The sequence below is a fragment of the Crinia signifera genome, chromosome 12 (genome assembly GCF_055691185.1).
Source record: "Crinia signifera chromosome 12, ASM5569118v1, whole genome shotgun sequence".
Lineage (NCBI taxonomy): Eukaryota > Metazoa > Chordata > Amphibia > Anura > Myobatrachidae > Crinia > Crinia signifera.
Genome location: NC_139228.1, coordinates 2,956,659 through 2,982,416, shown reverse-complemented (window position 1 = coordinate 2,982,416; position 25,758 = coordinate 2,956,659). Strand labels below are relative to the sequence as shown.

At 51.3% G+C, this 25,758-nt stretch overlaps 1 protein-coding gene across 2 annotated transcripts in view; it reads right to left on the bottom strand.

The window, feature by feature from the left end:
- Positions 1–25,758, bottom strand: part of LOC146049799 (perilipin-1-like) — a 44,556-nt gene that overhangs the window by 2,511 nt on the left and 16,287 nt on the right. The window lies entirely within an intron of this gene.

The window sequence follows — 25,758 nt, the reverse complement described above, 5'->3', positions numbered from 1 at the left end:
CCCCCCCCCCCCCCCGACACTGCAAAGCCCCACCCCTGTGCTTTGATTGTCCCACAGGTTATAGGTAAAAATCTCAATGGTCATCCGTTGCATAGTTTAACACTATCAATGGCCATCCCTAGCCCAGGGCCGGTGGCACACGCAGCTGGCTGATGTTGTAAGTCTGCGCATTGTTACCACGGTTTCAGATTAAGGGGCGCATTTATCAATATACAGCGATGCCGGCGCGATGACATCGCATTGCGGTGTTGAGTTATACCGCCTGGATGTATTATTACCAGGGCGCAGGGACAGGGCTCCGAAAGTAGCCCGTCCCTGCGAAGCTCTGACCCGGAAGCCGGGGAGTTGGCACATGCGTGGTAATGCGCTAACCCCCGCCGACCCCTCTTACCCGCAGCCATAGGCTACAATGGGCTATCGCCGTCCCAGAATGGCGATAGCCCAGGGGTGCGAAGCCGGGCTGCCCGACGTTAATACATCGGGCAGCTTTGCATCCCCCATAGAAATCTATGGGGGATGCGGCCGGCGGCGCTGCAGGGGGGATCACAGCAGGGATCCAAGGTTCTTGCTGCAGTACCCTGTGATGCATTTAGGTGATACTTAATATTTGCGGCTAAACCCTGAAAACTGGTGTTTTTTCGGGATTTACCCGCAAATATGGTTTGCTAAATGGCCCCCAAAGTCCTTACTCTAGTGTGGGCCCCAATTCAGGTGGTGCGGCAGCTTCAGCAGGCACGCCTTGTTTACTTATCCATAGCATAGGTGCCGACTCTGTGGGGGCTCAAGGGCCCGAGCACCTCAGGAATTAATGAGCACCCACGTGCCCGTAACTCCAGAGTCCCAATGCCGGGCCGCCGTATTTGCTTGTTGAACCTTTTAACACTCGTGAGCACCCACCAGCAAAAACATAAATTGGCACCTCTGATCCATAGTTATATAATTCTACACTGGAAAATCCTGGTGACATGACATGCAATTCCCAAACACAATGATATATATTATTACTCTGAGACCTGATTCAGCACTAATTCCGTTTGGGGACATTAGGAAATGTACAGGAGGTACAATGTGACACCTGTAGCTTGGGACATTATTTATCTGCCTCATAGTCACAGCATAATTGTGATCTGCTAATTATCAGAGCAGGAAACACACAGCGCATAATCCTTCCTGCTGCAATTAGCACCTGTGGAACCCGCGCACAGCCATGGAAAAGTCCCAATCCGTCCCCAGCCAGCAACCGCTCCCACTCCCAGCAGCCTCTGCAAGTGTTCATTCATAGGAAAATCCCCAGATGGCTCTGACACTATGACAGCTATTGGAGCCGTTGCCCATAGCAACCAATCAGATTCTGTGGGATAAATTGACTAAGATGGGAGTTCTATTGAAGCTGGGATGTTGCTAATAGGAACCAATAAGATTTTACTTGGGACAGTACAGCCACTGCTTTGTGAGATGTGTTGCAACCAGATTACCCTATATACCCATTATCCCCCCCCCCCCCCCAGCAATGGCTGCCGCACTCGGAGCCCCTGCAAGTGTATGTATATACGCATCCAGTACATGCACACCCTGCAGTGCAGTGGTGGGCACCAATTTGGCACTCTGATCACACGGAGTATGCCATTATGGATAAGTAGCCCCCTCAGCCCCAGCCATACCCTGTAGCACCGGGCGTACACGTGTGGCTCTGTCTGACTGCTGCTGGCGACAGGCCTGCACAATGCTCCAGCTGCGCTGTATATTTAGAACTCTATTAGGGATTGCAAATCCATTTTGGGAAAGAATCCGCAGACTGCGGGCACATGTGCTGCTATATATATAGTACAGCGGTAAGAACCAGCAGGACCACAGCCAAATAACACGGAGCAGGTGATTGGCTCCTGCTGCATACACGCCAGTACAGAATCTAGGACTACGGAATTGGCGAGCACATGGCAGGCGCACATATAACACCTGCTGGGAGCCATTGTCTGCACGGTATTTATAACACGGATCAGGATGAGGCTCCGCCAGCCGCCGGCAGGACCGGTGTAGTGTTACAAAGGGCGGCTTCATATCGTGATGTATTGACAGACGTGGGTATTTATATACTGTCCTGTCCCCTATGACGCCTCTATCCCTCATCTAATCACACGTTAGGACAGAGCAGCGGAGGATTCAAGCAATTATCAAGGCTCGGAGAGAGATAAAGTACTGACTAATTGGTTTCTGCCATGTTACAGGCTGTGTTTGAAAAATTATGCAAAAAGTCGATACATGAAGACACTTTACAAGGTCAATATGTAACAGGTCGACATAAAGAATAGGTTGACACAAGCAGTAGGTTGACATGGAAAAAAACACGACATGAAAAGGTTGATATGAGTTTTAGGGAAGAGCGCGTCAATGTTGAATTAGTGCATGTTGACCATTTGTCCATGTCGCGGCCCGTGGGCTACACATCCGCTAAGTGATCTGACGATTCTGATCTGTGTTATTGGACGCGGCACACTTGTGGCTCAGGGACCGCGGGCGCACAGTAAGACCGCCATGTCCGGACCCTGTTACTGCTATGTAACGCAGGGGGGAGTCTCAGCAGAGTTATCGGACTGCGGTCAGGATTTCTTACTTTGGCGCAGTAGGCCTAAACCAGCGAGGCGCACCGGCCAACCCACTTGCGCACCCACTCTGAATCAGGCCCACTGTTGTCACTAACGGCAGGTGCTGACATCGCGGTAAACAGAACGCACACTCTCTCTCTCTCTCTCCCTAGCTTTCTTTGCAGACCAGTAATGGCCGTGATACATTAACCAGCATTCCGTGGCCTGCTCCTGTAACTAGGTGCTCAATCGATGCAGACGGACCCCCAGCAGCCGCCGCAGAGGCATCCTTGTAGTTTTCCACATCCAATCTTGGCCAATATTTAACATGTGAGGAATTTAGCTTTGCCCAGCGGTGACTGTCCTGAGCGTCAGACATTCTCCCCCCACAGGGGGTAATGTGCATACAGACACACAGGGGGGAGGGGAAGGAAGGGGTCATGTCATTAGTAAACAAATAACGCCATGCTCTGCGGTTCTACGACTGCACCTCCTGTGGCTTCTAGGGAGCGCGCTGCAACCGCAACGCTCTGCAACTGCAGCGCTGGCCTGTGTGCGGAGGAGCTGAGACTACATCATAAATTGGAGGAAGTCAGAGATCCTGCCAGCGGCGCAGATCCAGAGTCAGCAGCGATAGCAGATGCAGTAAAGTTATTGTTTTCTCCTGTGCATGTAAGTTGCACTACGCTCACTTCCAGCTTCCACACACACATTGGGCCTGATTCAGTACACAGGGCTGCGATTATCTAATGACCATGCATGTTACCACAAAAAATTCAAAGCATACGCAAGTATACCTGGCAATAAAGATGATTCTGATGTGCACAGTGGGGGTTATTCTGGTTGGTGCGGGTGGACGTGTTCGCATGGTCCGGAGTTTTTTTTCTACTGCGCATGCGTATCATTCGCTATGCACATGTGCGGCGTCAGCAAACCGCTGACGAACAGACTGTCCCGAGTGAAAAATCCTATCCGCAATCAGAAGGTGACAGTGGGCGTGATGTGGGCGTTTTTAGGGGAGAGGCTAGAAAACAGGGCAAAACTGGGCGTATACCCGGGTGTACACGGGGGTGTGCACTCCGCACATCTGCCTCGCTCGGCGAGCGCAACGTGCATTTTGGGCCAAAAACAGTCAGACTCCAAAGAGTGCTCAATAGCACTCTTATGTGGGGTACACACCAGGACGACCCACTCACGATGCACAATCGTGAGCGGGTCGTCAGTGTCTCGTCCGACCCGCTCACGGTGACGCGGGGGGGCACGACCCGCTCACGATGTGCACCTTGAGCGGGTCCGATCCGATGGCGACCCGCACCCGGCTGTATGGTCGTCATTGAGATCCTACCTGCAGCCGGTAGAATCTCAATAACGACCGACCGACCCGCGGATCGGTATCGGTCCACACCAGGTCAGAAAAGGGCCCAATCAGCACACAATCTACATCCAATTGATCGGAATTGGATCTAGATTGTGGGGATCGGGCCCTAGTCGTCCTGGTGTGTACCCAGCATTAGAGTGCGGACGCCCTGGTCTGCTAATTAATGCCAATTACAAATAATTTGCATACACCTGACTGCAATATTAAGCAATGCTGCCGACTATTAAGTGAAATGCCTCATGTCAGTACCTGCAAGCCAGACACAGCCCAGAAATACATAGGAAGGTTCTCTGTCTACACTTCTCACCATGTAAAGGTTGGTTTATTTTTATGTAGTATTAATCCAATTAAACATGTTTCAATATGTCCAGGTAGTTATTTTGTATACATCCTACACCCTTAATGCAGTGCGTTTCCCATATTTTGAAAACAGGACCCACAAATCATAGGAGTCGACATGTGTCAACTTTTTCACTGCAACACAAACATACAAGTCACATTACTTATTTTCACACATCTATCAGGTCTAACACCAACAATGTGTTTTTGGGTCACCTTTTCTACTTGCAATGTTTGGTAAATGTCTTATGTTCATGGACACGCTAAGCCTCCGAGCGAAAAAGGCTGAGATGCGTACGTGCACGTTGGCGTACGCTCATATGTACACCACTCCCCTTTTTCGGTGTCTGTGACCGTCCGTGTGCGGCTGTTATATGGGCGGACTCACGCTCACCGTGAGATTGTGGAAAACGCTCGGTGTACACGTCCGTACGCACGTTTCACCGATCCGATCAGAATAAGGCCCAGTATGCTGTGCGTAAGCATATGTGTGACAGTGCCCCTGTAACGGTGTGGTGTAAGATGGTACCTGAATCTGGACTTGCCGGCTTCGGATCTTCACGGCCTCTTCTTGGAAGAACCTGTGACAGGGAATGGCACAACCCAAGGAGGACCCACAGAAGTGACACTACTACAATTAGCAGCAACAAAGATTTATTTAAAAAAAAGATACTCGTACCGGTTGCTGCAGTGCATTTACACATATATAACCATCAAGAAAAGGTGTAACATGTAAACGTTCAATTTAAGGCATTAAAGAGATAACGATTGCAAATAGAATGACATCATGGTGATAAAAATACAAAAGAGAAGAGACATTAAAGAGAATAATATTACATCACTAAGACACTATACTGCATATATAACACTATCACAAAATATCCGACCGACAGGTGGCGCTATGCACCCTGTGTGTACTGAACTGTAGTCCCTGGTGCAAAACAGTCACTGCACTTGGAGAAAGGTCCCGCGACGGAAATCCTCACAAGAGAGAATAGTCCCTAGCTTAGTGTGCACACTAACTTGTGTAGAACATTAAAGGTTAACAATCCTCTCAAGAGGGACAAGCAAGCCACCTGTTTTAGGGTGACTTCTTGTAAGGTATTGGAACTATCCGTGCTGCAGTAATAAACAGGGTACAGGATGTCAGTCACTAAAGTGGACCTCCAATGATGTGTGCTGTCAGGAGGGGATAGGACTTCAGGGGGTACCCCTGCTGGGGTGCGGGCTTGCTGTTGGGGTATAGGGCTCCCCGGTACCTTAGTTCTGGTGCCAGCTCCTGCTGGTAATGACTCTTGGCCTCTGCTGCTCTGTGGGGCTGTCCTCTGAGTGACTCCCAGATGGGTTGCAGTGTCCCTCTCTGCCTAGTTCTGTGCTGTAGGTCTCTGCAGTCATCCCTTCACATGGTGCTCACCCCTTCTTCTGGTCAGCAGTGCTGGCTGTCATTCACTGCTGGGTCCTTGCTCCCAGTGCCTGGTCTCAGATGTGTGCTTCTCTCTGCACAGCATCTCTGTCTGCATGCTTCCTGGCTCAGGATACAAGCTCTTCTCCCCTCTGCACACTTTCTCTCTCACACTGCTGCTGGGATCACCTCTGACCTAACAGCTTCTGTCTCATGTGCAGGGGAGCTGGGACACTAGGACACTAGCTGAGTCTGTTAACCCCTCACAGACCTGCAGCTTCAACAAGCAAAGGAGGTTTTCCTCTGAGCAGCATTGGCTGCAATTAAAATCTCTTTGGGGGCACAAGAGTACACCAGGGGTGGACTGCCACACACCTCCCTGCTGGAAATTTGCCTGTCCGCAGGCAACTTAACCAGAGCCAATAAGTTCCGGACAAATTCCTGTCAATAAACATTTTGCAGCAACAAAACAATGCAAACAGTTATACATTACATAACCACAAGTATTACATACCTTCCTATAACCTGACTATCCAATGTGGGCTCCCTGGGTCAACCATCCCTCCGCCACAGGACTCCATCCCTCTGCGGTCCAGCTTCTCCACTGCTGTCAACGGATGGCGCCCACTCTCACGACTTGCACTCAGCTTTAGGCACGTCTCGCCTCTCCATCTTGCCTCTTCGACCTCTGTATCGCCTGCTGGATTCTGAGGGCGAATTCCTCTCCTGAGATGGTCGTATATTCACCACTTGTTACCGGCTTCCCACCGATGAAACAGATCTTGGCCTTGTCTTCTCTCTCTGGTGCTTCTACTTTGGCCTTGGATTCAGGCAGTGGCACAACTGGTTCTGCTGCTGACGGCTCCACTGTCTGTGTCACAGCCATGTGAACCACAATCTCTGGGCTTCTCTGCTGGTCTACCATTCCGACATTTCTCGGCCTTAGATTCGCCACCCGGTAATCGGCATCGTCCATCCTGGGCACGTACTCCCGCGTCGGCTCTGGAAGTTGAGGCCTGGTCGCTTCTTGCCGATTCTGATGGACTGTCTCACTCCACACGACCGGTTTCTCGCTTGACCTCGTGATGTCAGGTTCTGGTGGGCGGGGCATCTGTCCTGGTCTAGGAGGATTGGTGTTCACCCTTTTATTTTCCTGCTTGACCTCTCTCTGTTCAGCTCTACTTCCGTTGTATTGGTTGTAAGGTGGAGGCTCTTTACGGTGTGGGTAGTGCCAATGCTGTTCTGGGGCGTGTCTGTTGCGCAGCACCGGTGTTCCATTCGGCCCAGTCACTTTGGCGGCCTTGATGCCCCTCCTCCCATTCACCAGTTCAAATTCGACTACCTCACCGTCGCTCAGGCTCCGGAAGCAGTTTTGAGGATCGGCATGCTGGATGGCGGTGTAATGGACGTACACGCTACGCCCGGTATCTGCACGCTTAATGAAGCCATACCCGCGTGGTACATCAAACCACAGGACACGACCTGCAATTCTTCTTGGGCTGGCTCGCGGCCTATTGGTCATCTGAGTTACACCGGATGCTCTTGACGCATTCTGGAACACTGCCGGTGGACTACTTCTCCCATGCCTTCTCACAGTGTGTAGTCGTTCTGACCTCCATTGGGGATTCTGTTGCCATCTATGCCTTCTGCCACCTTCACGTTGCTGTCTTTCCTTTTCATCCTCCGCCCATTCCTGACGCATCTCACGGATCATCCTGGTCATTTCGGTCATCGCTCCGATGATGGCCCCAATTGAGTTCTGATTGGCTTGGGCTGGTGGAGTGGCGGTTCTTCGCATCTCCAGCGGTTCTATGTACTGCGATCGCCACATCTTGCCGTTTACAGGGGTCTTGTGCAATCCTGTTCGTAGACGCCAAGTGTGACAGTGCCCCTGTAACGGTGTGGTGTAAGATGGTACCTGAATCTGGACTTGCCGGCTTCGGATCTTCACGGCCTCTTCTTGGAAGAACCTGTGACAGGGAATGGCACAACCCAAGGAGGACCCACAGAAGTGACACTACTACAATTAGCAGCAACAAAGATTTATTTAAAAAAAAGATACTCGTACCGGTTGCTGCAGTGCATTTACACATATATAACCATCAAGAAAAGGTGTAACATGTAAACGTTCAATTTAAGGCATTAAAGAGATAACGATTGCAAATAGAATGACATCATGGTGATAAAAATACAAAAGAGAAGAGACATTAAAGAGAATAATATTACATCACTAAGACACTATACTGCATATATAACACTATCACAAAATATCCGACCGACAGGTGGCGCTATGCACCCTGTGTGTACTGAACTGTAGTCCCTGGTGCAAAACAGTCACTGCACTTGGAGAAAGGTCCCGCGACGGAAATCCTCACAAGAGAGAATAGTCCCTAGCTTAGTGTGCACACTAACTTGTGTAGAACATTAAAGGTTAACAATCCTCTCAAGAGGGACAAGCAAGCCACCTGTTTTAGGGTGACTTCTTGTAAGGTATTGGAACTATCCGTGCTGCAGTAATAAACAGGGTACAGGATGTCAGTCACTAAAGTGGACCTCCAATGATGTGTGCTGTCAGGAGGGGATAGGACTTCAGGGGGTACCCCTGCTGGGGTGCGGGCTTGCTGTTGGGGTATAGGGCTCCCCGGTACCTTAGTTCTGGTGCCAGCTCCTGCTGGTAATGACTCTTGGCCTCTGCTGCTCTGTGGGGCTGTCCTCTGAGTGACTCCCAGATGGGTTGCAGTGTCCCTCTCTGCTTAGTTCTGTGCTGTAGGTCTCTGCAGTCATCCCTTCACATGGTGCTCACCCCTTCTTCTGGTCAGCAGTGCTGGCTGTCATTCACTGCTGGGTCCTTGCTCCCAGTGCCTGGTCTCAGATGTGTGCTTCTCTCTGCACAGCATCTCTGTCTGCATGCTTCCTGGCTCAGGATACAAGCTCTTCTCCCCTCTGCACACTTTCTCTCTCACACTGCTGCTGGGATCACCTCTGACCTAACAGCTTCCTGTCTCATGTGCAGGGGAGCTGGGACACTAGGACACTAGCTGAGTCTGTTAACCCCTCACAGACCTGCAGCTTCAACAAGCAAAGGAGGTTTTCCTCTGAGCAGCATTGGCTGCAATTAAAATCTCTTTGGGGGCACAAGAGTACACCAGGGGTGGACTGCCACACATGGACCATGTGAATGTTAGCCTTAGCTGGTCGCTCGCAGGGTCATTGACAGGTGTCAGGCGTTTTGGGGCGTAACACCTGTGTTTTCCCCGGTAAATCCAGTCATTCTCTGGGCGTTGGGTGGGAGGACCGCTGACATCATCCTTCACCATATGGCCTTTGCAGCACCGAGTGAGTCTAGAGTGATTTTCCCCGTGTGTGCACAGCTGCCAACGCATTCACATCCCTGACACTCCCACGTGACAGACAAGTCCTGTGAGTTCTCCGCCCATTTCACGGAAAATGCGTTCCATCAACAGGCAGATCAACCCACTTGCAGGGAGGACCTGTCTCAGCCATTACACACATGGCGGATCCTGTGCAGTCGCCAATGATGTCTGTAAGCGTGATGACATCACAGAGGTGGGTGGAGACTAGCCAAACAGCAGCTCCGGGGCACGGTCACTCGTCCCTCTTCAGAAACACCACAATCTTATGTTTTCATTATAATGTCCAAATCATCATTAGTTATCAAATGTCACCAATCCGCAGTGAGATCCCATTGGTTCACTGCCAGTCAGGCAATAAAAGTAAACATCTGATTGGTCGATATGGATAAAAACACATTTGCACTGTTGGTAAATTTCCCTCTGTAACTGTACAGAACCATGTACAGAGTTCAGTCACATGCGCTGAGAGTCACATCTATTTGTTCCTGCCTAGCTGTTAGATGGTGTTCTTGTCATTGTAGTACACCGGTGCTAGCAGCCACAGAGTAACTCAGCACACGTGTGGGCATTACAGCGTGGAAAGTCCCTGGTATGAGCCAGCACGCTCTGCTGCCTACACGGCTGTATATAACAAAGGTTTGGATCACCGGACAGCTATTGCCCCAGGTGGGGTGTGCGTATAAGACCCTGCGGGGGGGGGGGGTTCAGGACTGGAGGGTGACCTTGGGCCTCCCACACCAGTACTTTCGGTCATAAACAATGACAGGAATGTAGAGAATGCCAGTCTCGGTGGGGGCAATGTCCGGCTCACACTCCAAGCTGTGGGCGCTCAGGTGTGTACGTCACCTGTGTGACCAGGAATGTGTATGCCTCATCACAATCACAGGAGAGGGGGGAGGGCTCCCTAACAATACCAGTGATGTCACCACTTCTAACTGATGACATCACTACTATCAGACAGCAAGGATCAGTGGTCACAAATACAATACATTTGGCCGTTTAGGATTTATGTAAAGGATCGGAAGCAGAATATGTGATGCTATATTAACGGTGTAATACGGGGCATCACTGGTGACCACGTATAAAATGACCATGCAAGACTATGGTGGGGACATGGACAGGCCGCCCAGAGGAGGTGTTATCGCGGATAGGGAAAGGCTGGTTGGTTATGTAACTGCTATCAGCCGTCTGTCAGCAGCTCACGGCCTCCCTCCGCCTGTAATGTGAGGCAGATAATGGCTGTTTATGTAGCACAGCGCTGGGCTCACATGTATGGCCTTGCCGAGCATTGTGTGTCTCTTGCTGTAGGACACTGGTGTGTCGGACGTGGCTGCGACTGCAGGAAATTGGTCCTTTTGTTGTGGCAGCTAGTTACACACACACAGCCCACACGTCTGCAGAGCGGCACACCACTGTGAGCTCCTCTGCACGAGCAGGCCACGCATCTGTCTCCTGTCATCACTGCAGAGCGGTGTGTGAGGGATCCGGGGTGCTAAGTGTGCACACAGGAACAATCACATCACCTGCAAGGTGTGCAGAGAGGGGCGTGAGGTGGAGACCAGGCTGCAAACACGAGACAGAGCTGGGCATAGACCCTGGCACTAACCCCTGGCCTGCAGCACCTCAACAGCTTTGCCCACTGTCAGTAATTCCCATGGCAAATGAGCAAATCAAATCTATATATAAATAAAAATAATAAAGATTAGTTCAAAAATACGACACTTCGGAAACTAACATAAAATACCCCCCCCCCCCATCTCCCAGAGAAATCCAGAACTAATAGTAGAGTACATATTTTGAGGGCTCTTAGGAGTTCTACAATTGGGCATTACAGGCTGGAGGAATGATCACACAGGAGACGGGGATTACACCTGGTAGGAGGAATGATCGCACAGGAGAGAAGGGGGTTACCCCTGGTCGGAGGAATGATGACACAGGAGACCTGGATTACCCCTGGTCGGAGGAATGATCACACAGGAGAGACGGGCATTACCCCTGGTCGGAGGAATGATCACACAGGAGAGACGGGGATTACCCCTGGTCGGAGGAATGATCACACAGGAGATACGGGGATTACACCTGGTCGGAGGAATGATCACACAGGAGAGACGGGATTACACCTGGTCGGAGGAATGATCACACAGGAGAGACGGGATTACACCCAGTCCGAGGAATGATAACACAGGAGACACAGAGATTACACCTGGTGGGAGGAATGATCACACAGGAGAGACAGGGATTACACCTGGTCGGAGGAATGATCACACAGGAGAGACGGGGATTACACCTGGTCGGAGGAATGATCACACAGGAGAGACAGGGATTACCCCTGGTCGGAGGAATGATCACACAGGAGAGACAGGGATTACACCTGGTCGGAGGAATGATCACACAGGAGAGACGGGATTACACCGAGTCCGAGGAATGATAACACAGGAGACACAGAGATTACACCTGGTCGGAGGAATGATCACACAGGAGAGAGACAGGGATTACCCCTGGTCAGAGGAATGATCACACAGGAGAGACGGGCATTACCCCTGGTCGGAGGAATGATCACACAGGAGAGACGGGGATTACACCTGGTCGGAGGAATGATTACACAGGAGAGACAGGGATTACCCCTGGTCGGAGGAATGAACACAGGAGAGACAGGGATTACCCCTGGTCGGAGGAATGATCACACAGGAGAGACGGGGATTACACCTGGTCGGAGGAATGATCACACAGGAGAGACAGGGATTACCCCTGGTCGGAGGAATGATCACACAGGAGAGACAGGGATTACCCCTGGTCGGAGGAATGATCACACAGTAGAGACAGGGATTACACCTGGTTGAAGGAATGATCACACAGGAGAGAAGGGGGTTACACCTGGTCGGAGGAATGATCACACAGGAGAGAGGGTTCACACCTGGTCGGAGGAATGATCATACAGGATAGAAGGGGATTACACCTGGTCGGAGGAATGATCACACAGGAGAGACGGGGATTACACCTGGTCGGAGGAATGATCACACAGGAGAGACGGGGATTACACCTGGTTGAAGGAATGATCACACAGGAGAGAAGGGGATAACACCTGGTCGGAGGAATGATCACACAGGAGAGACGGGGATTACACCTGGACAGAGGAATGATGACACAGGAGAGAAGGGGATAACACCTGGACGGAGGAATGATCACACAGGAGAGACTGGGATCACACCTGGTCGGAGGAATGATCACACAGGAGAGACGGGGATCACACCTGGTCGGAGGAATGATCACACAGGAGAGATGGGGATTACACCTGGACAGATAAATGATTACACAGGAGATACGGGATTACCCCTGGTCGGAGGAATGATCACACAGGAGAAACGGGGATCACACCTGGTTGGAGGAACGGGGATTACCCCTGGTCAGAGAAATAATCACACAGGAGAGAAGGGGATTACACCTGGACGGAGGAATGATGACACAGGAGAGACTGGGATCACACCTGGTCGGAGGAATAATCACACAGGAGAGACGGGGATCACACCTGGACACAGGAGAGCTAGGGATTACACCTGGTCGGAGGAATGGTCACACAGGAGAAACGGGGATCACACCTGAACGGAGAAATGATCACACAGGAGAGGTAGGGATTACACCTGGTCAGAGAAATGATCACACAGGAGAGACAGGTCGGAGGAATGATCACACAGGAGAGGTAGGGATTACACCTGGTTGGGGAATGAGCTCCGGAATGGTGGGAAGTTACTGGGAGAAATGTTGCAGATAATTTTACTCTGTGCTCCGAGAAGCAGAGATTCGGCGACGTGCATAATGTCTTCTGCTCTCATTCGACTGTAGCTGGCAATTACATATAATCGCTTCCAGATAACTGGCCAGAGAACAAAGCTGGAGAAGCAATTTCCAGCACTGTGTCCTAACGCTGAGAACCAGGAGAAGAGAACACTCAGCTGTTAACCCCTCAATGTCTGCCGGGGGATGTCTAGCGATTAGGGGTGAAATAATATTATGTCTACACAACAGACATAAAGGTCGCAGTACCTCAGTGACTACTCATTATAAGGCTATGTTGGTAATAGGTGCAGGATCAGAGATGGTTGCAATTGGCGATTGTCTGCTACCGGACGCTAATAGCTAAGCCGCATTGCGCATATGCCGAGGCAATGGTTATGGTATAACAGGTCAACAGTCAGCAGGTTGACATTGAACAGTTCCCAGAGAGCCTGTGCATAGCGGTGTTAAAACTTGACCTCAAACAACCCAAAGAATTGGCCAAAAAAAGATTTTTTAAAATTTGTCTGAATCCCTTAAATTTATAACAAAAGGAAACGTAGAAGTCATCATGCCCATGTCCACTGGAGCTGAGGTGGTGGCACCATTTTCCAGTGGGCTTGGGTAACTGAAGAGAAGGCTCTGGGTGGACCTCTGTACCAGGTGACCACTGGCCAATGAATGGGCAATACTTGGCGGCTACTCACACCCCCTCATTCACTAGCCTCAGATGGCTGTCACTGCCTTCAGTCCATGAAAACTGTACTTACCGAGTTCTGCAATTACCTTCTTAATGCTAAGTGTAAAAGTCAGGTTTCCTTACTCATCCGTCTTGACCCATCCACTGCGATTGGCACTACTGACCACCCCGCCCTCACCTCAAACCACCACTCCTATGGGTTCTTGGACACTGCGCACTTCTGTCTACCTGCTCCTTCTCTGTCTCTACCTCCAACTTTAACTACCCCTCTCTTCCTTCTCATATTGTGCTCCCCAGGGTTCTGTCCCTGGTCTCCTTCTCTTCTCACTCTACACCACCTCCATAGAAGATCTCACCTGCTGCTTTGGTCCACAATAGAATCCTTAGGCTGACAAAACACAAATCTATGTTTCCTCCCGATTTGGGGAGATCTCTAGTGTTAAAATCCCCATAAAAGTATACCGGAGACCGGACGCAGGCTAGGGCTGAGGGACAGGTTGAAGCAGCCATCTTTGAAGGGCCAATGTCTGGACGCAGGAGAGGGAAAGAGTTAATGCACCAGCCTGACACGAGAGGAGGAAGGAGTGGGAGAGTAACATGGTACGTGCTCCAGAGCAGAGCGCTCACAGAGAGGGGCATGTATACCAAATCCCAGCGGATGACACGCCGACTCTGGGAATAATGTCCTGTACACTATGTTCATGATAATTATTCCATGTCATCGCTGGATGTCACGCCAGATAACAACTTTCCATGCCTTCCAAAATGCCATTTTATTATATTGGGCCTGGTATGATCTAAGGCCTATGTACCTACAGTGTCCCCAATCCATGCATCCCATAACCCTGTCCAATAATGCTCAGAGGAGATCCCACACAGTGTTCTAGTACATGTCAGCAGCTGGATGGCGGGACACTAGAGCAGTGCTTCCCAACCCTGGTCCTCAGGACCCCCAACAGTGCACGTTTTACAGGTCTCCACACAGAATCCCAAGTGACATAATTAGCTCCACCTGTGGATCTTTTAAAATGTGTCTGAATAATGAGTGCACCTGCTGGGTGACCTGGAAAACATGTACTGTTGGGGGTACTTGAGGACCGGGGTTGGGAACCACTGCACTAGAGGGAGAACAAGGCATAACACAGGGGCAGATGTATTAAGCCTGGCGAAGTGACCAAGTGGTCGGTGATAATGCAGCAGCCAATCAGCTCCTAACTTTCATGTTACAGGTTGGATTTGCAGATTGACAGTTAGGAGCCGATTGATTGCCACGTTATCACCTTTCACTTTATCACTTCACAGAACTTAATACATCTGCTCCTGAGGGCAGTCCCCCTATTGCTATCCCTATGGCCGGACACTGGCCCATCGTCTGTGGCTGCATCTCCGCAAAGCGCGCTTCAATAGCTGCTGACAGGAAGTGCTGGAGGAAAGATGTCTCCCCCCTGGCCTGTAATGGGGCAGATATATCAAATATTTGGCCCGTATACAATTATTTTCCCCTCTCCCCACCTGAATGCCCCCACCAGCTACTAACCAATTGTTTCTGCCAATGGGCGTGCTAACATAATCTCCGCTGACTACACCCCAGGACTTTCTGTGCATCATTGCCATTATTTGAGAGATTAGGTAGCGTCGTTGCCCATAGGAACCAATAGGTTCCTAGTTATCACTTAGTCTAGAAAATTACCATTATTGGTTGCTATAGGCAACCTGCACCTTATCTCCCAAAGGTGTAATTTATATTGTGCCCTAGGCCTGATAAGCTGCTTCTATATAGATTATACTGGCTGATGAGGTAATTAGATATTATTATATCATGTATGTTATCTCTGAGGTAATAAGAAATTATTATATGTTATTAGTGAGGGAATTAGATATTAGTAGATCATGTTACTACTGAGGTATAGATATTAGTATATCATGTTATCTCTGAGGTAATTATATAGTATTATATTACATTATTACTGGGGTTATTAGATATTAGTATATCATGTTACTACTGAGGTAATTAGATATTATTATATCATGTATGTTATCTCTGAGGTAATAAGAAATTATTATATGTTATTAGTGAGGGAATTAGATATTAGTAGATCATGTTACTACTGAGGTAATTAGATATTATTATATCATGTTATTACTGAGGTATAGATATTAGTATATCATGTTATCTCTGAGGTAATTAGATATTAGTATATCATGTTATCTCTGAGGTAATTAGATATTAGTATATCATGTTATCTCTGAGGTAATTAGATATTAGTATATCATGTTATCTCTGAGGTAATTAGATATTAGTATATCATGTTATTACTGAGGTATAGATATTAGTATATCATGTTATCTCTGAGGTAATTAGATATTAGTATATCATGTTATCTCTGAGGTAATTAGATATTAGTATATCATGTTATTACTGAGGTAATTAGATATTAGTATATCATGTTATCTCTGAGGTAATTAGATATTAGTATATCATGTTATCTCTGAGGTAATTAGATATTAGTATATCATGTTATTACTGAGGTAATTAGATATGAGTATATCATGTTATTACTGAGGTAATTAGATATTAGTAGATCATGTTATCTCTGAGGTAATTAGATATTAGTATATCATGTTATCTCTGAGGTAATTAGATATTAGTAGATCATGTTATTAGTGAGGTAATTAGATATTAGTAGATCATGTTATTAGTGAGGTAATTAGATATTAGTAGATCATGTTATTAGTGAGGTAATTAGTAATAAGTAATTAATGTTATTAGTGAGAATTCTTGTTATTAGTGAGGTAATTCGATATTAGTAATTCATGTTATTAGTGAGGTAATTAGTAATTAATGTTATTAGTGAGAATTAATGTTATTAGTGAGGTAATTAAATATTATTATATCATGTTATTAGTGAGGTAAGTAGTTATTAGTAGCTGCTCGCTGTAACACTGCAGCATGGGAGCGGAGGTACAGTAATGGCGCCAGGCACGGAGTGTGTGTAGACAGAGATGAGATGAGGACAATATTAATGGGTCTAGATATACAGTATAACAGCCTCTTTAGAGCAGACATCTGGAGATGAAAGCAGCCGACAGCCAGACAGATCACTCGTCTGTGCAGACACCTCCGGGGGCAGATGGGTGACATGTCACGTAGGTTCCGCGCCGCTTCCCTTATAGTACCGCTTGCTATCCCTTATAGAAACTGCCATATATATCCCTATAGGAGATGGGTGCACATACACAGGCTTTAGGGCCACCATCAGAGGAATACAGTACGCTTGTCCGGGCCCTGCACCGCGGCGGAGCCGCATTATGTAATTCGTGCTTCGCAACGTTTGCGCCCTAAAGGGTGCGTGACTGCGACTGCGTTGTGCCGTGGCCTATGAGAAAGGGGCGTGATCTCGAGGGGGTAGCGACGCTGCAGGCCACGCCCCTTGTTACGTCACTATGGGAGCATAGCCAGGAGGAGACGACGGGTAGGGAATACCTCCCAACATGACCCATTCCAGGAGGGACAAGATGCTCTGTTCCTGGACTTACATGTAGTGGCAGTTGCAGAGTTGCAGGGCTGCAGCACAGTCCAAAATTCAGAGAGGGGAGCCCCACCAACTGCTGTCCCAAACGCTCTCTGGCAGGTGTGGCTCCCCTATTTGAATTTTGGACAGTGGTGCAGTCCCACCTCTGCAACTGCCATTGGCAAGGAAGTTCAGTATCAGAGTACTAGGTGATTCATCGCGCCCTACGGGCGCTCTTCACACCGGCGTAAGGGGCTACGCCCCTTAATTTGTGAACATTTGTATTGTGAGAAATATGGTTAGAATTGTATGAAAGATGCCCTGTATTGCAGCTTCTGGCAGTGGGTGAGGGTCCAGCGTGGCAGCACAGGAGTACCGGACGGTGGCCCTGAGTCAGTGTCTCCTCCTACTGGGTGGGAGTTAGGGTGCATGAGAGCAGGAGGCTGGGATATGAGGCATGATAGGGGTATGTGGGCAACACAGCGTCAGCGATTACCCAGTGGTGGAAGTTACGGTTCAGGAGAGCAGGAAGCTGGGTAGTGATACAGGTGTGTGGGCATACGGGGGACTAAAGAGGGTGGTGGACACTGTGCAGCTTCTGCCAGTGGGTGAGGGTCCAGCGTGGCAGCACAGAAATACAGGAGTCAGTGTCTCCTCCGACTGGGTGGGAGTTAGGGTGCATGAGAGCAGGAGGCTGGGCGGTAAAGCATGATAGGGGAATGTGGGCAACACAGGGTGAGCGGGTCACCACTGGCGGAAGTTACGGGGCAGGAGAACAGGAGGCAGGGCAGTGTCCTCCCACATTGATGGCAAAAGTATTCAACATCGGCCATAAACCATCGATTATTTGAAAATCATTGATGGTCGATGGGCATCCCTAGAACTGGAGGAGGGTGGGGGACAGTATGCAGCTCCCGGCAGTGGGTGAGCGTCTCCTCCCACTGGGAGGGAGTGAGCGTGCATGAGAGCAGGAGGCTGTATAATAGTGGTATGTGGGCAAGACATTGATAAAAGTTGTGGCGCTGGTGCAGAGGGCAGTGGGGAAACCTGCAGTGCGGCAGCCAGGGCCGGATTTCCCACCTAGGGGCGGTACCTGCTTGTGGTGGTACAGGATCCCCCATTGTCACGGGGGTACGTGAAATGCGGAAGCGGGGGCCGCGGTGGTCCGCTGGGGGGTGGAATTGCCGGAAGGGGGTCTGGGGGGTCTGCAAATTGCGGGAGGGGGGGTGGTGTGTGGGGATCCGCGGTTAGCGGGAGGGGGCGGGGGTCCGCAAATCGTGGGCGGGGGCGCGGGGGGGCTTGAATCGTGGGAAGGGGGGTCCGCAAATTGCGGGAGGGGGGTTGTCGGGGTAAGTGAATTGCGGGAGGGGGGGTTGCGGAGGTCCGTGAATTGCGGGAGGGGCGCGTGGGGTGCCGTGAGTCAAGGGGGGGTGGTGCGGGGGTCCGTGAATCACGGGAGGGGTCATGAATCGCAGGAGGCGGGGGTCGTGGGGGGGCTGCGAATCGCAGGAGGGGGGGTGTGGGGGGTTGCCGTGAATTGCATGAGGGGGACGTGAATCAAGGGAGGGTGGGCGCAGGGGGGTGGTGCGGGGGTCCGTGAATTGCGGGAGGGGGCATGAATCGCGGGAGGGGGGGGTCGTGGGGGGTTCTGAATCGCAGGAAGGGGGGTATGGGGGGTGCCGTGAATTGCGTGAGGGGGGCATGAATCGCGGGAGGGGGGGTCCCCGAATGTGTGAATTACGGGGCGGTCGCAAATCGCGAGAGGTGCCGAGGGGGCCCGCAAATCGCGGGAGGGGGCGCTACGGGGGGGTTTCGTGAATCGCGGGTGGGGGGGTCGTGAGGGGTTGCGAATCGCAGGAAGGGGGGTGTGGGGGGTGCCGTGAATTGCGTGAGGGGGGCATGAATCACGGGAGGTGGGGTCCCCGAATGTGTGAATTAGGGGGCGGTCGCAAATCGCGAGAAGTGCCGAGGGGGCCCACAAATCGCGGGAGGGGGGCGCTACGGGGGGTTCCGTGAATCGCGGGAGGGGGCGGCGCGAATTGCGGGAGGGGGGTCGCAAATCATAGTAGGGGGGGGGGTGCCGTGAATCGCGGGAGGGGGGGTCGCGGGGGGCCCTTTTAATGCCGGGAGGGGGGGTCGCAGGGGTCCCGCGAATCGCGGGAGGGGAGGATGCAGGGGTCCTGCGAATCGCGGGAGGGGGCTCGCAGGAGGGAGGGGTCGCTGGGGTCCCGCGATTTGCGGGAGGGTCGCGGGGGTCCCGCGTTTCGCGGGAGGGGGTGGTCGCGGAGGTCCAGTGAATCGCGGGAGGGGGTGGTCGGGTCTGGGACGGATATTAGACAGCACTTACATCGACAGCCATTACATCGACACCATTAGTACGACAGCTCAATAGGTCGACATGGTTTTAGGTCGACATACCATTAGGTCGACATGTCATTATGTCGACAGCTCATTAGGTCGACAGCTCATTAGGTCGACATGTTTTTAGGTCGACACTGCCATTAGGTCGACAGAGTCTATGTCGACAGTCAAAAGGTCGACATGGGTTTTTCACTGTTTTTTGGCCGAAATGTCGACACAGTCGACATGGACACAGTTTGAAGTGTACCGCAGCCGCTCGCTATGCTTTGGGCACGGTGCCTCGCTGCGCTCGGCACACTATTTTATTCTCCCACCACGCCCTAGTGGATAGTAGGGCATGAAATACCGCCTGTCGGCACATGTCGGCTCAATAAACAGTGAAAAAACCCATGTCGACCTTTTGACTGTCGACATAGACACTGTCGACCTAATGGCAGTGTCGACCTAAAAACATGTCGACCTAATGAGCTGTCGACCTAATGAGCTGTCGACATAATGACATGTCGACCTAATGGTATGTCGACCTAAAACCATGTCGACCTATTGAGGTGTCGAACTAATGGTGTCGATGTAATGGCTGTCGATGTAAGTGCTGTCTAACAATAGTCCGGATACCGGGGTGGTCGCGGGGGTCCCGCGAATCGCGGGAGGGGGGGTTCGCGGGGGTCCCGCGAATCACGGGAGGGGGGGTCGCAGGGGTCCGGCGACTTGCGGGAGGGTGGAAAGCAGGGGTTCCCGCGAATCGCGGGAGGGGGGAGCGGGGTCCTGCGAATGGCGGGAGGGGGGGTCACGGGGGTTCCGCAAATCGCGGGAGGGGGGGTCGCGGGGGTCCCGCGATTAGCAGGAGGGGGGGGTTGCGGGGGTCCCGCGATTCGCGGAAGGGGGGGTTAGGGGGGGTCCCGCGAATCGCGGGAGGGGGGGTCGCGGGGGGGTCCCGCAAATCGCGGGAGGGGGGGGTCGCGGGGGGTCCCGCGAATCGCGGGAGGGGGGTCGCGGGGGTCCTGGCAGAGGGTAGGGATGTGCAGGAGTAATGGTGGATGGTGGCTGTGGAGTAATGGTGGATGGTGGGCGTGTACTGTAGCCCTGGCTGGGCGGGGGGAGGTGATGTCAAGGGGGTGGAACGTCAGACACATGAAAGTGAAACTGTTCTACACAGGAACGTTCTCCACAGGGGTTGAGTGACAGATCTGGCTAAATATATAAGAGATTTTGTCCCTCCTGGAATGGGTCATGGTGGGAGGTAATGGTCATTGACTATCGATGTTCTCGAAACATCGATGGTCTGGACAGAGTACTTGATGTTTTGGGCATCGATAGGCGATGACTCTCCACCCCTCCCCCCCTGCCACTGCAGTTGGGCAGTCCCTCAGTCCGTCTCCTGCCCTACCACTTGTCTCACTGCAGTTTGCAACTTCTTCTTTGGCCAGAAATGCAGCACTGGGTGGGCAGCAGCAGCGCATATGGTATGGCCAAGCGGGCGTGTGGCCGTGTGCGCAGCGTCGTAATCATTCAGGTTCCCCCGGCACCATGGGCAGAAGGTGCGCGCATGCGCTGAAGAAACTTTAACCTAGATTGAAAGCTAGTTAAAGTTTCTACTGCGCATGCGAGCACCTCTAGGTTGGGTGGCCCGCCCCGTTCCTCTGCGCGGCTAAGCGATGGCAGGAATCATCGATGGCCAGTGATAGAATGTTTTATAGCCATCGATGGTTCCTGCTTTAATAGCATTCGATGGCAACCATCGAGGGGGGATGTGTCGATGGCACTCCAGAGAGAGGGGGAGGAGCAAGGTAGAAAGAAGGGACTCAAATGGACCTTCGCCAAGCCTCGCTACGCTGGGCTCACCACCGGGCTACTGAAGGCAACCCGTGGCATGGATATTGCAGCTGCAAGGCCCCCAGCCTTCTCCTTTCCCTGGGGTGAGCGGTCCTTTAGCCCATTTGGATTTAGCAACTACCATGCAGCCCCTCTGAGTCTCTGAATAGACGCTGTGTGCTTCCCGGCAGGCAGGGGGAACGTGGCACCACCCCCCAAAAATGGGACGGTCCTGCGAAAAGCGGGACAGTTGGGAGGTATTTATAATCTGCGGAGGATCCACTTCAATCCTTTGACAAGGATGTGCGTCCAGTGAGGGCGGAAGTTGCAGTTTCTGTTTTATCTCTAATTTCTGTAGGTGTAGGTGTAGGTCATTTCATTTGATTAGAGCTGATTGCTGTGGCTCGCTTCACTCGCCACACTTTTATATTCCCCCTCCAGGTATACGTGGACCCAGGCATGATGGGAAATGACAGAAGGGGTTCTAGCCGCAACCATAGGGGGACACACAGAGCAGTGACAGATGCTAGATAGCCCAGCGCTATCCAGAAGTGCAGATTCCGGGAGTGCCGGCATGCAGTGCGCACCCCCTGGCAATGGGCATGTAACACTGCAGTGCACATCCCTGGGCAATGAGCATGTACATCCCCTTGGCAATGAGCATGTAATTCCCCTTGCCAATGAGAATTTACCCCCAGTGGCAACAACCATGTAACCCCTGGCAACTAGCATTACCCATGTGGCAACGAGCAAGAACCACTGGCACAGCATGTAACCCACAGGACAACAAGATGCAACCCTTGGCAACGGGCATGTAACTCCTGGCATCAAGCAAGAAATCCCCTGGAAGAGGACATCAGCGTTCTGTGAAATGGCAGCGAGCTGGGAACGAGCCTCGTGTGCTGTACAGATCAGACGTGCCTCGTGTGCTGTACAGATCAGACGTGCCTCGTGTGCTGTGCAGATCAGACGTGCCTCGTGTGCTGTACAGGTCAGTGGTGCCTCGTGTGCTGTACAGATCAGACGTGCCTCGTGTGCTGTACAGATCAGACGTGCCTCGTGTGCTGTACAGGTCAGTGGTGCCTCGTGTGCTGTACAGATCAGACGTGCCTCGTGTGCTGTACAGATCAGTGGTGCCTCGTGTGCTGTACAGATCAGTGGTGCCTCGTGTGCTGTACAGATCAGTGGTGCCTCGTGTGCTGTACAGATCAGTGGTGTCTCGTGTGCTGTACAGATCAGTGGTGTCTTGTGTGCTGTACAGGTCAGTGGTGCCTCGTGTGCTGTACAGATCAGTGGTGCCTCGTGTGCTGTACAGATCAGACGTGCCTCGTGTGCTGTACAGATCAGTGGTGCCTCGTGTGCTGTACAGATCAGACGTGCCTTGTGTGCTGTACAGATCAGTGGTGCCTCGTGTGCTGTACAGATCAGTGGTGTCTTGTGTGCTGTACAGATCAGTGGTGTCTTGTGTGCTGTACAGATCAGTGGTGTCTTGTGTGCTGTACAGATCAGTGGTGTCTTGTGTGCTGTACAGATCACTGGTGCCTCGTGTGCTGTACAGATCAGACGTGCCTCGTGTGCTGTACAGATCAGACGTGTCTCGTGTGCTGTACAGATCAGTGGTGTATTGTGTGCTGTACAGATCAGTGGTGTCTCGTGTGCTGTACAGATCAGTGGTGCCTCGTGTGCTGTACAGATCAGTGGTGCCTCGTGTGCTGTACAGATCAGTGGTGCCTCGTGTGCTGTACAGATCAGTGGTGCCTCGTGTGCTGTACAGATCAGTGGTGCCTCGTGTGCTGTACAGATCAGACGTGCCTCGTGTGCTGTACAGATCAGTGGTGTCTTGTGTGCTGTACAGATCAGCGGTGCCTCGTGTGCTGTACAGATCAGTGGTGCCTTGTGTGCTGTACAGATCAGTGGGGCCTCGTGTGCTGTACAGATCAGTGGTGCCTTGTGTGCTGTACAGATCAGTGGTGTCTTGTGTGCTGTACAGATCAGTGGTGTCTTGTGTGCTGTACAGATCAGTGGTGCCTCGTGTGCTGTACAGATCAGTGGTGCCTCGTGTGCTGTACAGATCAGTGGTGTCTTGTGTGCTGTACAGATCAGTGGTGTCTTGTGTGCTGTACAGATCAGTGGTGTCTTGTGTGCTGTACAGATCAGTGGTGTCTTGTGTGCTGTACAGATCAGTGGTGCCTCGTGTGCTGTACAGATCAGTGGTGCCTCGTGTGCTGTACAGATCAGTGGTGCCTCGTGTGCTGTACAGATCAGTGGTGTCTCGTGTGCTGTACAGATCAGTGGTGTCTTGTGTGCTGTACAGATCAGACGTGTCTCGTGTGCTGTACAGATCAGTGGGGCCTCGTGTGCTGTACAGATCAGACGTGCCTCGTGTGCTGTACAGATCAGTGGTGCCTCGTGTGCTGTACAGATCAGCGGTGCCTTGTGTGCTGTACAGATCAGTGGTGTCTTGTGTGCTGTACAGATCAGTGGTGTCTCGTGTGCTGTACAGATCAGTGGTGCCTCGTGTGCTGTACAGATCAGTGGTGTCTTGTGTGCTGTACAGATCAGTGGTGTCTCGTGTGCTGTACAGATCAGTGGTGTCTTGTGTGCTGTACAGATCAGTGGTGTCTTGTGTGCTGTACAGATCAGTGGTGCCTCGTGTGCTGTACAGATCAGTGGTGCCTTGTGTGCTGTACAGATCAGTGGTGCCTTGTGTGCTGTACAGATCAGTGGTGTCTTGTGTGCTGTACAGATCAGTGGTGTCTTGTGTGCTGTACAGATCAGTGGTGTCTTGTGTGCTGTACAGATCAGTGGTGTCTTGTGTGCTGTACAGATCAGTGGTGTCTCGTGTGCTGTACAGATCAGACGTGCCTCGTGTGCTGTACAGATCAGTGGTGTCTTGTGTGCTGTACAGATCAGTGGTGTCTTGTGTGCTGTACAGATCAGTGGTGTCTTGTGTGCTGTACAGATCAGTGGTGTCTTGTGTGCTGTACAGATCAGTGGTGTCTTGTGTGCTGTACAGATCAGTGGTGCCTCGTGTGCTGTACAGATCAGACGTGCCTCGTGTGCTGTACAGATCAGTGGTGTCTTGTGTGCTGTACAGATCAGTGGTGCCTCGTGTGCTGTACAGATCAGACGTGCCTCGTGTGCTGTACAGATCAGACGTGCCTCGTGTGCTGTACAGATCATTGGGGCCTCGTGTGCTGTACAGATCAGAGGTGCCTCGTGTGCTGTACAGATCAGTGGTGCCTCGTGTGCTGTACAGATCAGACGTGCCTCGTGTGTTGTACAGGTCAGTGGTGCCTCGTGTGCTGTACAGGTCAGTGGTGCCTCGTGTGCTGTACAGATCACTGGTGCCTCGTGGCTAACTTCCCTTATTAGCTGACGTGTCTGCCACAGAGACATAGCTGCCAGCAGCCATAGCTCATCCAGGGACCGCTCTGCACATCCGTTACATCAGAGAACAGGTCACGTTCTGCGCCAGGGGAACCCACTTATTAGCATGAATGCTATCTGAGCTTTAATGTCACCATACAAGGCCGGACCAGTGAGAGATCCCAGCCAACGCTTACAAAAAGCTTCTGAGAGATGCAAAAATGTGTTCAGTGAACTTTTCCCATGTGCTGTCAGGGTCACTGGCAGCTATCTCTGCAACCCCCCCCCCCCCCCTTCCCCGTCCCATGGGGGCAATGCGGACCATAGATTGTGAGTCCACACTGCACCATGATTTATAACTACTGTAGCAAAAGTAAGGAGTGTGACCACATGGACTGTGATCCATAGACCCTACTGGCGAGTTTTAGGGTACAGCGCCTGCACTGAAGAAAAGTTACTAATTTTAAATCAGCCCCAGTATGTACAACAGGAGACTTATGCTGGGGGACCGTTACTAACAACATCCTTTGTCCAGAAACTGCTCATTTCAGCAAACAATTGATTTTCCGTGAGGTGTCTGCAGACGCAGGGACACGATAACGCACCCTCAGGCTCCTACAAATAATTGGATTTTACTGTAAGTGGCGGTAATGTCCCCGTGCGAGGATATAGCCACGTGGGCGAGCCAGGTGACTCCAACGAGTAGGCCGCAGGCAGGAACGTGGTCTGTGGATACGGTGTTCCCTATAACTCATCTGTGTAATGTAATTGTGGGGGCTTCAGCTTCCTGCTATGGGCGCATGTAATGTGTCCGCCATTCCCAGCCTCGGTTTATGTGAGAGAATAATAGAATATGTGCTTTCCCCAGGACCGCAAAGAGAAGAAGAGAGAGGGCTACAGAAAGAGAGGAAGACTGTCCGCCATGTTTGCTTGGCCTACAATTGGAGCACCAATGCAGAAGCATTTCCGTACAAAGGGATATAGATATATATACACTGTGATGGCGGCCATTTTTGGAGGGGTGGTGCCAGTAGTCACTAAGAGACAGTCTATCACTTCACTAGATATTAGTAGCAGCATTGACTTATGAGGTACCATTGGCCTCATACCTCAGTCACCTCACAGGTTTTTAGTAAATTAACATGCTGCCTTCTAGTG